Raw genomic sequence first — 9,576 nt, forward strand, 5'->3', positions numbered from 1 at the left:
TAGAAGCATGGTTCTAGGGTTTCATTAAATTTTTGTTTTACATCCGCTGCGCAAACCCTAGAATCGATCTCTTAGGAAAAGGATTCGCTCATGAGATCCCAGAAATTCCATCAAAATAGTCGAAGAACTGAGTGAACAGGTCAAAACAGTTCAACCTGTATCACAAATTGTTGAGACAGCACCTCTTAGTGGACCCCGGAGATCTGGTAGAATTCGCCAAGAGCCTACAAAATACTGATTTCTTGTGACTGGAAACGACGAACTCATGTTGTTAGAACATGACGAGCCTACGTCATATTCAGAGGCTGTGGCGAGTTCCGATTCCGAGAAATGGCACCAGGCCATGGAGTCTGAGATGCAGTCCATGTACGACAACAAAGTGTGGACTTTGGTCGATTCGTTCGATGGTATTAAGACCATTGGATGCATGTGGGTTTTCAAGAAGAAAACTGACATGGATGGCATCGTGCATACCTATAAGGCACGACTCGTCGCGAAAGGGTTTCGGCAGATTCATGGTATAGACTATGATGAAACCTTTTCACCAGTTGTGATGCTTAAATCCATACAGATTCTGCTGGCCATAGCTGCATATTATGACTACGAGATATGGCAGATGGACGTCAAGACAGCATTCCTTAACGGGAATTTGCTCGAGGATGTGTACATGATATAACCCGAGGGTTTTGTCGATCCTAAGAGTCCGAGGAAGGTGTGCAAGCTTCAGAGATCCATTTATGGACTGAAACAGGCTTCGAGGAGCTGGAATCTTCGATTTGATGAGGCAGTCAAAACGTTTGGCTTCCTGCAAAACGAAGATGAGCCATGCGTTTACAAAAAGGTCAGTGGGAGCGCAGTGATCTTCCTTGTGCTTTATGTAGATGATATATTGCTCATCGGAAATGATATTCCTACTTTGCAAGGAGTAAAATCCTGGCTAGGATCGGTCTTTTCGATGAAGGACTTAGGAGAAGCCGCCTATATTCTAGGAATCAAGATCTATAGAGATAGATTGAGAAGGCTTCTTGGTCTAAGTCAGAGTACATACATTGACAAGATCTTGAATCGGTTCAAGATACAAGACTCCAAGAGGGGTGCCTTGCCAATGGGACATGGCGTGCCTCTTAGCAAGACTCAGTGTCCAAAGACACAGGGTGAGCAAGAGTGCATGAGTAGGATTTCATTTGCCTCGGCAATTGGATCCATCATGTACGCCATGTTGTGTACTCGTCCGGATGTATCATACCCATTGAGCATGACTAGTAGATATCAGTCTACACCAGGTGAGGCTCACTGGATTGCGGTCAAGAACATCCTTAAGTACTTGAGAAGGACTAAGGATTTGTTCATGGTGTATGGCGGATTGGAAGACGAGCTCGCTATAAAGGGGTATACCGATGCTAGTTTCCAAACCGACAAAGATGACTTCAGATCGCAGTCAGGTTACGTTTTCTGCCTAAACGGTGGGGCTATCAGTTGGAAGAGTTCCAAACAGCCAACCGGGGCAGATTCGACTACAGAAGCCGAGTACATAGCAACATCGGATGCTAATCAAATTACGTTTTCTGCCTGAACGGTGGGGCTATTAGTTGGAAGAGTTCGAAACAGCCAACCGTGGCAGATTCGACTACAGAAGCCGAGTACATAGCAACATCAGATGCAGCTAAGGAAGCTGTTTGGATCAGGAAATTCGTGGGAGACTTGGGCGTCGTTCCTAGCATTGCAGATCCCATTGAGTTGTACTGTGACAACAAATGTGCGATCGCACAAGCTAAGGAACCCCGGTCATACCAGAGATCCAAACACATACTCAGGCGATTTCACTTGATTAGGGAAATCATCGACAGAGGAGACGTTTAGATAAGCAGAGTGTCGACAGATGATAATATTGCCGACCCATTGACGAAGCCTCTCCCTTTGTCAAAGCATGATGGTCATGTTAGGGGTATGGAGATTAGATGCTTGTAGGATAGATCACAGAGCATAGCGGGAGATTGTTGGTTGTAATGCTCTACGATGATCCGGATGTGACATTTTGACGTTGTATTGATTCATTGATTTATAAATGCATTACATTTTTCGTTATATGATTGGCATTTTTGTTGTTTTTCGGAATCCTTGAATCATTAGAGAATGATTCTAAACTCCCTGATCAGTTATCATTGTGGGAACAATGATGAATTAAGACCAGCATGAGGTGTGATCGATGCATTGGATGCATATCACAATCATGGGTACTCGTTGGGAACGAGTGACTAGATGACCCGCATGAGATTGTCACATGGACAGAGTCATGACTTGAATCTCATACAACGGTTCGTTCTTGGATTCTTAGACCTGAGATGTCTAGAGTATCTAATATGAGGAGTGGCGTGTCTTGACTGCGTCAAATGTCGTCTTTAACCGGATGATTATAACGGCGTTGATCAGATACGTCCACGAATCATATGGAGATAGTAGACATGCAATATGGGACTTATCACCTCCTTAACAGAAGAGATATCGCTGGGCCCTCTCGTGGAAATCAGACTATGAAAATGCGTGGCCACGCTATAGATTAAGTTGCATCTATTTTATTAGTTGGTTTGCCAAGACGAGAAAGCGATTGAACTTGAAGGGTGACTCAAACCATGCCCTTGTTCAACATATGATATCGTGAGACAAAGGATCAGAATTTGAGCTGTTACTGCCTTGGTTAGATCACCTCTAACTCAATTCAACGTGGGTGGTCATGGCGTCTTGCTAGAGGCTAACCATGACTTGTAGATCGGGAATGGTTCTCGAGGCTGCTGCCACTGCGAATGGGCCTACAGGGTCACACACCATTAGGGATGGACTTACATGTGAAGTATCAGAAAGGAAGACTTAGATTTGACCGAACAAACAGTTTTGGATCAAATCGAGTGTCGAGAAACGGTCTCAGCCTTTTGACTCGGATCGAGTCAGTATTTGACTCGGACCGAGTCAGTATTTGACTCGGACCGAGTCAGTATTTGACTCGGACCGAGTCAGTTCTGTTTAGGTGCACATGCGAGTCGAAGCCCAGAAAATATTTTTGGGCTTGGCTGATGTTTTGACTCGGAAAAAGTCAAATCTAAATTGATTGGGCTGATTCGTTCTGACTCGACCGAGTCAAAGGTTTGACTCAGACGGAGTCAAATCTTGGCGATAATTTTTCTTTTGCAAGGATTAGGGTTTCAGACTTAATAAATAAGTTAGGGGAGACCACCGCAATAGAGAGAGAGACTTTCTGAACTCCTTGACAGTCCTAGAACACAGGAGAAATCGTTCTTTTGAGATTCTAGTTCCCGGGATTCGATCTAAGTCTTGGAAACTCTATTCACTTCACAGATCCTAGCATATCAGTTCCAAAAGCGTTTGGAATCCTTCCCGTCGATGTGGATACGTGTAGAGGAGCTATACCTTCAGCTCTTGGTGATTAAAACAGGTCTTGGATCGATTGCTACTTTCAGATCTTCAGAAAAGAGGTAAATTTTCGATTCCTACTGTGATATACACGTTCTTACGGGTTTTATTAGTTTGGTTGCGTGTGACGTTTGACTAGGTTAGATTATCCTTCCGCTGCATGAAACCTAGTAAACCAAATCCTAGATCGATATGATCGCATGCTAGAAACCCGTAGCGACGTAGTGAACCCCAACATAGAACTCGCACACGCTCTGACAAAATCACATATCGCAGAAAAACCGAGGTGAGTGGTTTTGAGTTGTGTTTGTGAGATTCAATTCTCATGAATAATGGTGTAGATTAGTGTTTCTACAAGAATTAAGGACCTAAGAATGTTAAATAATGAGTGCGTAGCAATCAGAGTCGAAATCGGATCAAAATTTGGGCAAAAATGGTGAAAATCGGGCTGGATCCCGTGGGGAAGATGAAGTCCAGGACCCAAACCGACCGGTCTAAGTTTGGACCGAACGGTCTGGGCCAACGGACACTGAACGGTCTAGGGACTCTAGGCCACAGAGAACGAGCAGTCTAAACCTAGTCTGGACCGACCGGTCCACACACACAAACCGATCGGTCGAGAGAAAAACTTAAACCGAGAATCGAACCGGGCTGAGAAAAAGGAAGAAAAAAAAGTGTAGACCGATCGGTCTACATCAAGACCGATCGGTCTAGAGCTAAAAATAAAACCAGACGAACAGAACGCGTAAACCGGAGGTCTACTCCTAGACCGACCGGACCAAACTAAAACAAAAGGGAAATATTGCAAAATGGCTGTAACCCGGACTATAGGTTCAAATGGATCAAACTAGAATAAGCTGTAATCAAATGAAAAAAAAAAGATAAAACCAGTATATCGAACGAACGTGAAAATATGGAAGTGCATAAAATGAAAGAATTGAACCACAAACCGAAGTGAATACGAAGGATAAATCCAAGAGAAAAACTCGGAAATGGTAATATAGAAATAAAGGATAAATGATTGTAGAGGGATGCATGTGATTGAATGATTGATGGACCCTGTACTTAGTACCGGTTGACGGCGTGAGTCAGTACTCGTACGGGGACGTGTGGATGTGGAACCAGTGCCGGTTGACGATCTTGGAGTCAGCACTGGTGGGTGTGTGGTTTCTGTAGTAGTACCGGTTGACGAATTTGGAGTCAGTACTATTATAGAGATGCATGGTGGAATCTAGTACCGGTAGACGAATTGAATCCATACTAGATGATACCAAAAGGAAATGATACCTGATGGTGCCGGTTGATGACTTGAGTCAGTCTTATTAGGTATCGGAAATGTATGGAATAATGATAATGAATTAAAAAGGATTATTGAGAAAATGTTAAATGGATAAAATAAGGAAATTCTTGTATTGAGAGATTAGTTGACACCGTTCTCCATGAGAATGAGCTCTCTGGGGTCAACCCGAACCATTCACTAAGCGTTATGCTTATCCCTCCGTTGTTGAATTTTTCAGATCCCGAGGAGCACGAGTAGCGCACTTTGGGCGACGACGACTTGGTGAAAGTAACATCATGTACGAACGTATTATCTTTTCTTTGTGTGTTTTGGATTGTGGAACAAGGCTCCATGTGAAGACGGTTGTGTTTAATTATGTTTTTTGGACATGTGTTATTTGAGAGACATGTGATATGTTTATTCCGCTGCGTATTTGTATTTAAAAATGATTTTTAATTTCCTGTACTTTTGGTTTTATTATATTTTATTGGTTTCGTCCATGTGGCATATCATGTTCACGTGATACGGGATTCGGGTATCACAAAAACTTCTACGCTTGGCTAGACGGTTCTAACAGTCCTGGTCTCTAAACTCTAGAGTATCCCACAGGCTAACGCTATCATTTAAAGGTCCAAGCAACCAATTCGAATAAAACTCAACAATCCGGTCAATACCTAGGAAAACCTAAGTCCGGTTCACTAAAACATCAAAGGATTTCTACTCTATCGTTCATATGTCAGCTAACCATCATTCTCAAAAACATTTTCTATGCATGTTTCCTATGTATCCTAGCTATATGCTCATGCAAATGCAGTTCTAAATCTATATGTCATGTGGAGAATGCAAGTGATATGCAAAACTAATGCAGATGGATGCAATATTTTTTAAAAAATTTATGTATGCAGAAATGCATGAAACGTGATATGCAGTTGCTAGAATTGAGAGCTATTAGGGCGTTAGACCTCTCTCCCATACTTAAATTTAACACCGTCTGTGATGTCAGTCTAACCCGGTGAGGTACGAATAAAAATAATAGACAGTAAAGTAGAAGGAGAATGATAATGTAAAAGGAGAGGAATTGTAAAAGGAGAGGAAGAAAGCTTACCTCGATTGAGCTCGTGTATAGGTTGTCTCTCGGGTTGCAGCTTGCCTCTCGCTCTCTGCCGCCTCGCCCTGTCGAAGGGTGCGACCGTCCATGTCTCAGGTTCTCTCCACTGCCTCCGGAGTGTAGTCCTCTATGCATTTACCCTCTATTCCATCTCCCCCTTCCATTGTTGGAATTCTTCCATGAAGGCGTCGAGATATAGGCCAGTCCCTTGTGGCATCTGATATGGAGGTGGCTGGTAGACCAGAGGAGGCGATGGAATTCATCGTGGGGCACTGGTGGAGGCGTTAGCATCATCCACATTATCTATCGATATACCGAAATCCGAGGGAAGCTGGACTTCGGGCGTGGAGAATTTGAACCCGAGAGGAGATCGAGGGACCGGTGGCGACTGCGGTCTGTGAGTGGAGTACTGGGTCGGAGAAGCTCTGACTCTCTCATCACCTCGACAGGAGTGAGCTGGGGAAGCTTCTCTCTCCTCCTCAACCCTCCTTCCTCCAAATCCCATATCAGTGCGGAAAAAGCTAGAGGAGGGGGAGACATACCCGAAACGCTGCCCCTGAGTCAACCGAAAGAGAAGTCGTTCTCTGGTCAGCAGAGAAAGGTGGGCGTTGAGCATGATGGCCTCCTGGGCCACTCCGTCATCGTCCGTGTAAACCCACTCCATCTCTTTGGAAGGTTCCATCGTGATGTAGCTCCATTGCTGGAACAAATCCAAGGTGAGCTTGGACCTCCCCTTGCAGACGTCCTCGTTGTATCGCCTGATAACTCCTATTCTTCTCTATATTTTGATAAGAGTTTGTCTAGGTTTTATAGGATAATCACATGCATTCATAGGCATTCTAGGCGTGTTAGAATACAAAATCCGGTTGTGCTCTAGTTTTGCAGAGTTACAGGTTTCGGAGATGATTGGACTCGAAAAGGAGCTAATTGGAACGTTAAAGGAGAAGTCCGAATGAGATACTCATGTTGCGACATCAATAACTTTCTCTACAGAGGTCCAAATCATGCGAGACTTTACCAATGGAAAGAGCACTTCAAGAGCTTCGCGTAAACACCAAAATCGCATAAATCCGACACCGGAGCAGAAAGTTATTAGCGAAATCGTGAAGACCAGAAAACTGCCAGTGCAGGGCCGGATCCAACTGGATCCGGTCCAGATCAAGGACGTAGAATTCGACCCAGGAATCTGGATCCGGTTCGGATCCACCTGGAATCGGCCCAGATCCAATTAAAAACCCTGTTTCACGATTTTCAGCATGAGAATGGGAATAGGACTCTTGGGAGCCGCCCTAGGGTTATAAAAAAGCCCTAGCCACGTCCTAGAACAGGAGAGAGCCTTAGAGAACACCTAGATACAGATTTTTGGAGAGCTCTTGGTGAGAGAAGAATAGAAGTTCACGGGATTTCGGGAAGAAGAAGGAAGATTCGATCGTGGAGACTAGACATCTGCATGAGCCTTTCTTTCCTCTCTTTTATTTCTTTTTCTCAGAACTTTTTGTTGTTTTCTATGAACCGTGAGTAGATCCACGACTACGGGTTAGGGATTCGTATGTGTTTTGGGTATGTTTGAACCCTAACTTGGATTTCGGTTTTGATTTGTTTCGGTTCTATTGATTTGCGCTTTTATTGGATTGATGTTTGCTAATCCCTTGGTCAATTATCTTAGATTCTAAACTACATAGAGATATGAGTTGGTTTCGGATCAAAATCAATAGGATAGATCGTATTATTCACATATAGATATGACTTAATCGATCTAGGGTTGATGATAGCGTTCTTTATGCACATAGGGTTAACTTGAATAGATCGAGAGATTGACGAGTTACTCTGTAGGTAGGAAGTTAGTAGACCGAGAGGTGATTTCTCTATTATCGTTGCTTGATGATTCCCGAATACAAGTCATAATCGCTATTCATGCATGCTTAGTAAATATCCATACACACGAATACGATCCCAACACCCGTAGTCATCTTTGTTTGATAGGTTCCTCGTTTTCATTGCTTTCTTATTTCGTTTTCCATTGATTCCATATATTTTCACCATCACTTGCTTGCATTCTTTGGTTTAGTTTCGATTAAGGTTTAGATTTACCTACCGGTCCTTGTGTTTGACCCCGTGTTACGACGATCCGTGTCCTTGCGGTGAGTTGTGAATCGGGTTATAAATTCTAAACTCGGTACACACGTATCAAGTTTTTTGGCGCCGTTGCCGGGGATGCAGGAGCGCGCTGGCGCCGTTGCCGGGGATGTACCATTGGAAAGAGCATTCAAGAGCTTCGCGTAGACACCAAAATCGCGTAAATCCGACACCAGAGCAGAAAGTTATGAGCGAAATCGTGAAGACCAGAAAACTGCCAGTGCAGGGCCGGATCCAACTGGATCCGGTCCGGATCAAGGACGCAGAATTCGACCCCAGGAATCTGGATCCGGTCCGGATCCACCTGGAATCGGCCCGGATCCAGTCAAAAACCATGTTTCGCGATTTTCAGCATGAGAATGGGAATAAGACTTTTGGGAGTCGCCCTAGGGTTATAAAAAAGCCCTAGCCACGTCCTAGAACAGGAGAGAGCCTTAGAGAACACCTAGATACAAATTTTTGGAGAGCTCTTGGTGAGAGAAGAATAAAAGTTCACGGGATTTCGGGAAGAAGAAGGAAGATTCGATCGTGAAGACTAGACATCTGCATGAGCCTTTCTTTCCTCTCTTTTATCTCTTTTTCTTAGAAGTTTTTGTTGTTTTCTATGAACCGTGAGTAGATCCACGACTACGGGTTAGGGATTCGTATGTGTTTTGGGTATGTTTGAACCCTAACTTGGATTTCGATTTTGATTTGTTTCGGTTCTATTGATTTGCGCTTTTATTGGATTGATGTTTGCTAATCCCTTGGTCAATTATCTTAGATTCTAAACTACATAGAGATATGAGTTGGTTTCGGATCAAAATCAATAGGATAGATCGTATTATTCACCTAGGCTTAATCGATCTAGGGTTGATGATAGCGTTCTTTATGCACCTAGGGTTAACTTGAATAGATCGAGAGATTGACGAGTTACTCTGTAGGTAGGGAGTTAGTAGACCGAGAGGTTAATTCTCTATTATCGTTGCTTGATGATTCCCGAATACAAGTCATAATCGTTATTCATGCATGCTTAGTAAATATCTATACACGCGAATACGATCCCGACACCCGTAGTCATCTTTGTTTAATAGGTTCCTCGTTTTCATTGCTTTCTTATTTCGTTTTCCATTGATTCCATATATTTTCACCATCACTTGTTTGCATTCTTTGGTTTAGTTTCGATTAAGGTTTAGATTTAGCTACCGGTCCTTGTGTTCGACCCTGTGTTACGACGATCCGTATCCTTGCGGTGAGTTGTGAATCGGGTTATAAATTTTAAACTCGGTACACACGTATCAAGTTTTTGGCGCCGTTGCCGGGGATTGGTTAGCCTATTTCTAGGTCTTTATTGATTCTAGATCTTAGCTTGTTTTCTCTTTCTTTTTCTTTTTCTTTTTCTTTCTTTGGTTTTTACGGCTTCACTTGGTTTCGAATTCTTCTTTTTCTTTGCGATTTGCAGGATTCTAGTGCATGACAAGGAGCTCTATTCGGAGAGAAGACCTAGTCTACGATCCGGAGATTGAGCGTACTTTGAGAGACATCCGAAATCAGCAGAGAAGAGAAGCTATGTCGAGATCAAGCAGTTCGCATGACCATCACCAAGAGCGTGCAGTTCATGATGAGGAGCATCACGAGAACCAAAACC

This window comes from Tarenaya hassleriana, unplaced genomic scaffold, assembly GCF_000463585.1.
Source record: "Tarenaya hassleriana unplaced genomic scaffold, ASM46358v1 Cleome50, whole genome shotgun sequence".
Taxonomy (NCBI): domain Eukaryota; kingdom Viridiplantae; phylum Streptophyta; class Magnoliopsida; order Brassicales; family Cleomaceae; genus Tarenaya; species Tarenaya hassleriana.